Consider the following 8,563-nt stretch of genomic DNA (forward strand, 5'->3'; position numbering starts at 1 on the left):
ATCACCTGGAGAGTGTTAAGATCAATTTAAACACTCATGCACTTTCTCAACCATTTTTTGCACACACTGTTTAGGAAAGATGACAAAAGTATACAGCTTTCTGGAGCCATACATGATCTAAGAATCACACAAATTTCTTAAAAGTGTATGCATGTGTGTCTGCATGCGTGTGTGTTTATATATATATATAATTTAATATCCTTTCAAGTGCGAGAATGGCAGCACAAGAGTAGAAGAATTGCAAAACTAAAATGTCCACATTAAGCTGATGCATGGTACATACCAGATGATATATATACTGCCTTATTGTTCAGTTGCGGCTCAGGAAGCTAAATGCATAATTTAAGATATATGTATAGTCTAAGGGTCAAATGCTGTCAGTTACAGGAGTGTAAATCAAGAGCAATTGCACCAAAGTGACTGAAGTTGCAGTACCCTGGATTTACACAAGTGTTGCTGAAAGCAGAATATGAGTCAATACGTGTCATCAATACAGCTGAGTTAGTGGTACTGAGGGAATTTTACGATATGCATGCACCTAAATCCTTCACTTTTTTTTTTCATTTTTTATAATATTACATTTTATGTTTCTGTATTTGTCTCTATTTTTAAAGGAATAATGGGCTCAAATCCTGATTCTGTAAGTGAAACATTCACCTCCCTCATCTACCAAACTTTCTCAACGTCACTTCGTAATGGCATGACAAATATCTCATAGCTGCAGAAAGCTTACTTTCCTTACTTACATTTAAGGCCAGTCTCAATTTACATAAATGCATAAATCTGAGCCTCAGGCAGGACGTTGCTAGGCTGGCTGCCTGCCTGCACATAGAGATGCATCCTTGATGTTCACTCGGTTCCGTTAGAAATTGTACAGGCTGCGACGAAGAGTCAGGAAACAAAGTTTCTTAGACCTGTAGGAGAACAGAATCTGGATGCAGCAGGAAAGGTTGTGGACCTGCATGAAGTGAGTGAGTATGGAGACTGGGCAGCTGAAAGGAAAATGAGCTGTGTTAAAAGATCACGGGACAATTTTCTTAACCGATGATTCCTGGGTTTGCTATTGAGAGGTTCAAAGAGAAAAAACATAGCTGTGCATGCATGGGACACTGATTGCAAGATACGAACCTATGGCACAAAACAAAGAGGTATAAAACCTCATAATCTATTGGGGAACTCGCAGAGTACCTGTCAGATATACCTGGCCTTCAATGATCTTGTTTTGCATGGAGAAAGAATATGTGATTTTCTGGGTTGAGAGGAGGTTTTTAATTCTGAAAGAAGGTTATGGGTTAAATACATGGTAGCAGTCTATTCAATACTAGAAGTCAAGTCTCTTACTTGTGGAGGCAGAATCTGGTATTCTATCATATAAAATAATGCCATTATTCCTTAACATACTTTTAAATTGAATGTATTATTTTTAAATCATTTTTTAATTATATTCTTGAATACCTAGAAAGATGAAAAAAGCTCAAAAGTAGATCCCCCAATATTCACATAATCAAAAATGGCTGAATGAATTTGGGACATACCAAAAAAAAAAAAAAAGGCCATCAACTGTGGGGGCTTGCTGCTTCAAAAGAAACAGAACAAATGTGTCTGAAATAAAAAGAGCTGAATAGATTTCAACACCTTAGTGATAATTACGTTAGATTATAATTTCTAAGAAAAAAACCTATAATGAATTATGATTGGTTTCAGAAGATTAAGGCAAATTTACATATTGTGTACTGGATACATTTATACAGAAATAAGTGCATAAAGATCTAGGATTATTTTTTTTTTATTAAATAAAGACACATCTGTATACGTACTCAACACACACACCACCCTTAGCCAGTTAGAATACTGTGTAGGTATAGATTTGTCAGGATTGTTTGATCCCAAAAGGATTCGTATAAGAAAAACTTCTCTTTCAGAGAAATGATCTCTCTAGAGACTGATAGTGATGATACAATAGGCTGGAGTTGCTATTATTAAAAAAAAAAAAAAATTACTACTTTTTCTGACTATGTTTCTTTTTTTCCCAGTGGGATTCTGATTCCAGACATCCTACCAGCCTGACATCCACTGGGGAAGTGATGACACCATAAATTATTTAAAGGTTTGAAAACCACAAGAACTACTGTATATAACCAGATTGGATTGACTTTTTAACTCTTTTGATTAATAATACATAAAGCCTTAGATATGTGAATTGGTCGAGTGCTAACCTGTTAACAAAAGGAGTAGAGCGATGAATTCTAACGTTTCTCATAAGTTATTCTACTTAACACATTGGCCAAACAAAACAAACAAATGGAGTGCTCTGCCTTAGTCTTATACCTTCAATGCACCATCAATATTTGATGACTACCTAATGTCTCCATATATCTGGCCATAGATGATATTTTGATCATCTGGCTCCCCAGTTTCAAACTTGCCTGCTTTCTCCTGCAGTCGTCAAAACATGCAACTAGAAAGTAGAAACACAGAGTTTCAATACCCTGGTTTCTTTTTTGACTTTAACACCACTAACTACTCAGAATTGAAAAAATGATATTTCAGTCTTCAGCAACAAAGAAGGGCTACAATTTCCTCGGTTTATGACATTTTGTGCTCAGCAGCAAAATGGGAGTAGATACGTATGCCGCTTCAGAAAGATTTCATGTTCTACCCCTCCGCTGCTGGCTCTGTCTTAATTATCCCATGGTTTCATAACTTTTGGTCTCTTACATGCTGCTTTGGGTGGAGTTCTGAGAAAAGAAGTGTTATTCTTTCTTTTCTCTTCAAGTACAGATGAAGATGCATGGGACAGCCTGCATTTCTAAGCAACAAGAAAAACTCCGCTGGAGACAGACCACTCTCCTTCTGGGTAGCCTGACCCATGCTTCAGGAGACATATTAGTTTACAATATATGATATATTAGTTTACAATAACAACTGCTGGTTTTTTTCTGGTTAATAGACAGGTACTATCCGTCTGGATTATTTTATATTATCCCAACTGAAGCTTGACTCCCTTACATATAGGAACAATAGGAAGCCCATCTTTATCGGTTTCTCTTTAGTCATTCCTGCGCACTTATCCTTTATCCATGTAATTCAATTCTCAACTTCCTCCTGCACCAGACGCCCGCTCCCCACTCAACCTGAAGAGTGTCCAGCCAAAGAAAACTCTGAACAATTCTTTTTACCTCTTGACATGCCCAAGGAGCCATCCTTTCTTGGTCCCCTTAATGGCAAATATGCATGGCTGCCCATGGCCCGCTTTTACAGCTTTTAACGCTTCTGTACTAGCAGGCTAACCTCCGTCCATCCACTGTCCAGGACCACTAAATGATGCCTCACCAAATATTTTTAAAATCCTAAGATCTCTGTGAAATTAACCTATGCATAAAGGAAGGAATATTTCAATTGAAAGGCACACCCTACAATTTTTTGTCAGTCCATCTTCCAAAATTTGATCAGTTATTTTGGTGTAAATTTGTATTGATGCCATTAGCAGAATTCAAATGAATTTGTTACAATATGAGCAAAATGAAATCACATCCCAGCCCTGAGAAAGAAATGAGTTTCAATTTCTTACTAAAATACAAACTTCAAAAAATTATAACAGCCCACAAATTACACCCGAATTGCGTCTCACTTATGACAAAAATAATAAATGTAAATTTTTTATCAACATTTATTAAATGTTAATGAGTCCCATCACCTGACTTTCATACACACGATTATGTGGAATCTGTCGTCAGATTCTGTTCCCTGTTCTGTCTCTAAGTATCACCCAATTTGTTCATAGCTCCCCAAAATACAATGGAAGTATATTCATATTCTAATAAAAATAATAAGAATGTCACCTATAGTTATTTTATATCCATACCTTTTTTCCTTTTGTATCTGCCATATCAATAGCAGCATAAGCATGTTACTTTCTTAGCTGTTATGGCTGTACTCACTATTTGAACAATCCATTCCCATTCTAAAATAAAATTCTAGCTACAGTGTTATTTTTGCACATTTTCTTACTGCATTTTAAGGTCTAACCAGGGGACTGAGACCAGCATCTGACTTTACCAGAATAGCAAGTATCTTTTCCATAGTATCTTTCAACTGTCATTAAAAAAAAGAAATCAGCATTTGTTTTCTTTTCCATCTGGGATTATGTGACAAAATGATCTCCTGCATCTAATCAATTATTTTTCTTCTATATCTTTTGCATTTTCCTGCAGAACTATTTGCAAGTATAACAGAAAGATCCTTTAGAGATAATCTGGTGATTATTACAAATTCAACCTTGGACGCTGCAGGCATTAAAAGATGAAAATTGCCTGAAGTCCACTGTTGTACAACAAATCTGTACCTCTGGACTCCTGTCCTGAGGTGAAAATGCAAACCAGAGAGATATTTAGAATCATTTTGACAGTTCATAAAATTAAGCAGGGATTAGGGATTCTCTCAGAAATAAATAAATAAAAAATATAATGCCACGGGGCCCAAACAGTGTTAATCGCATCTCCTTGCAACAGGTATTACTACAACCCACTTTTGGGAAGAAAAAGAAGTCATATAATTAATCCTGGCATGTATTTAGCACTGATGATGCCAATTTAAAAATCTGAGTGCGTGAGTTCAACCTGTTAATACATCTATATGCATACATACACATACATAATTAATGTATAAACTAGGCATTCTGTTTAAGTTTATACATTTATAGGTTCCTATAGAAATGTTATACATCTTGTGTGTTCTATTTTCTTCTCAATTTTATGGATTAGCCCTGATAATACAAACACTTGAACATATGCTTAACTTTACATAATGAGAATGTCTTGCTGATTTTAGGATAACTCTCAATCTACATGAATTTAAGCAAAAGTCTAAGAGTCTACTGGGAATGTAATCTATGGTGCCAGCCATTTGAAACACACATTTCATAAGAAAAGAATTGAAACAACTTCAGTAGACATAGATGACACTGATCCCTGCTACGTTTGCGGCCCGTAAGCAGCAAACACGGCTAAAATGAATTAATAGCAAAAAAAGTGTGCAGCTGACCATGGAAATACATTTGGGGTGAGCATGGAGTTTTACAGTCACCCTCCCAAAATTCCCCACCCACCTCACAGACTTTTCAATTCAAAATGTTTCCTTTCCTTTTCAAAACCAAAAGGCAACATTGCCATACTAAGCAACAGCGCTAGTCAACTTACAAGAGCACATATCCTTTCCTTTCTGGACAAACACGCTTTAATATACTGCATTTACACAGTGTATAAAATCAAAGTTTGACTGCATTAGATTAGTATCATGTTTCAGTATCTTTGGAAAATGTTCAAGGCAATTTAACATGTTTCTAAGAAACTGAAATGTCCAAAATAGAACTAGCTGAATTGGATTAAAAACTTTTTTATTCTTATTTTTTTTAAATAATTAAAAGCCTAGAGATATTTTTCAAGTTTTAATTTATGCTCAAATTTTTGTCACTTAAGCATTGAATTTTAACCATATTTTTTAATGATGTAAATACTGCTTTGTAGTAGATGTTAACAAATTTCCTGATTGAAAAAAGAAACAAGAATTACTCTTTACATAGTACAGTTTGGACATTTGAATTGTAATTAATTTACGTCTTTAAAAATTTTTTATGAAAATTATTTTCCATCCCACTCCAGTCCAGAATGCTGACTGGAGCTAGAATAATACATCACACAAATGTTGATTTAAATATTTAAACAAATTCACTTACTTTGGATTTACATCCCCTTTGGGCTCTACTTTCCATGAATACTCTGATAAATAAATTTACTGTAAGGAGGATCTGCTGGGAGGACAAATTATAAACAAAAATTGAAGAATACATGTGGGATATGAATTTTTGAATTCTAATCATCAATTGTTGCGCTAGCAATTAAAGCTGACTAGAGGACAATAATGCCATGCCACATTAATTTTCAAGACTTTGTGTCTTCATGCCTAGTTTTGTTTGCTTTTGTGTCTTTTTCTGGAGAAAACACAAACTCTTTAGACCATTTTGGTGAAAATGCCCACATATGTGAGTGTTTGTCCATGTACCACAGCCAATGATACTAAAAGACCAAGGCTGAAGTCCTTTCTCAGCCTGAATCACATTTTACTCATTTTCATCACTGATTTTTATCTGTGATTACTCAGAGTTAGCTGGAGGAGGAACCTGATCCTGGGCTTTTTGCATCCAAGGCTACTGTTAAACCACAGCGTTGTCAGCAAAACCAAAAAGTCTATTTCACTCCTTCTCATTCTCCAAAAAATTTCCATTTAGACAAAGTATGAACATGGCTTTCAGAGTTCAGAGGGCTGAGCAAAAGGGCTCCTGTCCGACACGTGTTAAATAACCACAGCTCCTGAGGTGAAGATGGGTTCCTGTCCTCTCAGAGGTCTGCAGGGGAAAGCCCTGAAGCAGGGTTTGTCCCCCACCAGCCACTGCTGGCGTTGGCTGCACAGCCATGCCACGGGCCATCGATGTCCCTGAAAAGCCATATGGACTCCTAGTCACACCAGGGCATGCTGCCCACGCTGCTACTTAGACAATCATCCCGAAGGGCCAAGGATGGCTTTTTGTGTTGGAATATTTCTTCTTTGCTCTAGAAGAAAGAGACTGGGAGGAGATATAGGAACAAAACACTACAGGGAAAGCAAGACTGGTCTGAGCTCCGCATTGCTCTCAGCCACCTCCCTTCCCTGCAGGAGTCAGGGCTTGCACGCAGCAACCGCAGGGTGAATCTGGAGGCTGACAAGCTTCGAGGACGGATTAAGCAAGAGAAGTTTCATCTCTTCTCCCCACAATTTCCTCTGTCTGGGCTGGGTTCACAGAACAAAGGGCCTCTTCACCGTAGCTTCACAGTGAGATGATACGGTGATGCAAATAGTCTTGCTGTCTGCCACTAGATGTTGACAGTCCCTGCACAGCCCCATCCAAGTCATGATCAGGCCATTCAGTTTTAACTCAACCAATATGAACTCCCAATTTGGTGGAGCAATTTGTGTATCTCTAATCTCATGTCATACAAAATCCCAAAACTGCAATATAGAGGCCACACTTGCTAACAAGGTGTTTATAAAGGAATTAATAGGGTGTAGATTTGTGCATGTATCTGTGTACAAAATTTTTTGGTGTCCCTACTTGTAAGGAGCGGCTTAAGCGAGGCCTCCTCCTTTTGGATTTTATCACTGGTTTGACAAGCGAGCAGCCATAGTGCTTTCAGTAAGTAGATCCACACTTTTGACACAGCAGCTGGCACATGCCTAAGTAATTTTAGCCAGAAATTACATCAATAGCATGTTCTTCTTCTTATAGACAGCTGGAAAGTGAGCTTTGATTTATTTTTATTTTTTTCCTCGGGATAATGGTTTCTTACTTACTTACGTCGATGGTCAATAGCACAACAAATCCTTCATCATGAGAATGTGTGTATCACTTTTCAGCAAACCCTGGCCTTTTGAGGTGAAATGATACACTGCCACTTATTTTCAAATTGACATCTCTCCTGGTTGCCAAGGCGAGTTAATTTGCAAATCAGCATTTTGCATGAAGCTTTTAAGCCAATCCAGCTAGGAAATGGCTGCCATTGCTGTGTAATTAGTGTCTAAAGCACTTAAAATTAGATTATTTAAAAAAAAATTCAGAAAGATCAGTGAGTTTGCTCTGTACATGGCTAGAGACTATTTTGCTGGCTGATTGGAAGATCTGGATTTAGAAAATTAGAGCAAGGCTCCGATGTGATTGGAAATGAGTGAAGGATGTGCACGCAATGACACTGGCAGACTTGAAGTGAGAAATATTAGTTTCACTGTTCTTCAGAAAAATAAAATACACACATACCCCCATAATTAATTCACAAACTGCATGCCTTAGATACCACAGAATAGTAGCAAGTTCCAGTTAGAGGAGGAGAAAGTAGTCATTGCAATTGGATTTGCATTTTGTTAAGACAGGGTTTTTTTGGAGCACAGAATTCAACCTGACATTGGCCTAAATTTCAGATTTTGACTTGAACAGTGCTAAAGACTTGAAAACTTTCTGCTAATTATTTTGGCTTGTGATGGAGGCAGAGTCAGGAGAGAAATTTCTTTTGAGGGAAATGTTTTGGAGACACCTCTCAATTGCAAGTTCTTCATCCATCTTGAGAAAAAGTCTTTGCTGTTTGGACGTCTGGCTTTAAGCCAGTTAGGTATCGATGAAAAAAAAGAAGGATGTGAAAAAAGAAAATAGAGAATTTTCTAGAGGATAGACTGTTTAAAATAGAGGCAGGGGTCTAGAAAGAAAAGTGAAAAAACCCAAAAAACTACCAAAAAGTTTGTAATAGACTACATGTACTGCATCTGTTCTGGTTTCTTTACATTGGCTTTTTTAAACTTTTCCATCCCTTCATGTCTGCTTGGTATTTTTTCTTATGTTGCCACAGAAATGGCTTTACATTCAACTTCTCTTACCACTAAATGTCTATCAAAGATATATTACAAAGATTACAGGCTGGTCATTAAAGTGATAGGACTCACGTGAGGATCAAAGGCCATCCTGTATCACAGCTTTTCGTGA

General features: G+C 37.0%; 1 long non-coding RNA gene across 1 annotated transcript; it reads left to right on the plus strand.

Moving 5' to 3' along the window:
• The first annotated feature begins 846 nt into the window (after positions 1 to 846).
• On the plus strand, positions 847 to 4,063 carry LOC128908924 (uncharacterized). The gene is made up of 3 exons (XR_008466160.1): positions 847 to 967; positions 2,034 to 2,107; positions 2,782 to 4,063. It is a non-coding gene; the product is annotated as an uncharacterized LOC128908924 (long non-coding RNA).
• The last annotated feature ends 4,500 nt before the right edge of the window (positions 4,064 to 8,563 follow it).

This window comes from Rissa tridactyla, chromosome 4 (genome assembly GCF_028500815.1).
Source record: "Rissa tridactyla isolate bRisTri1 chromosome 4, bRisTri1.patW.cur.20221130, whole genome shotgun sequence".
In the NCBI taxonomy this organism is placed as follows: Eukaryota; Metazoa; Chordata; class Aves; order Charadriiformes; family Laridae; genus Rissa; species Rissa tridactyla.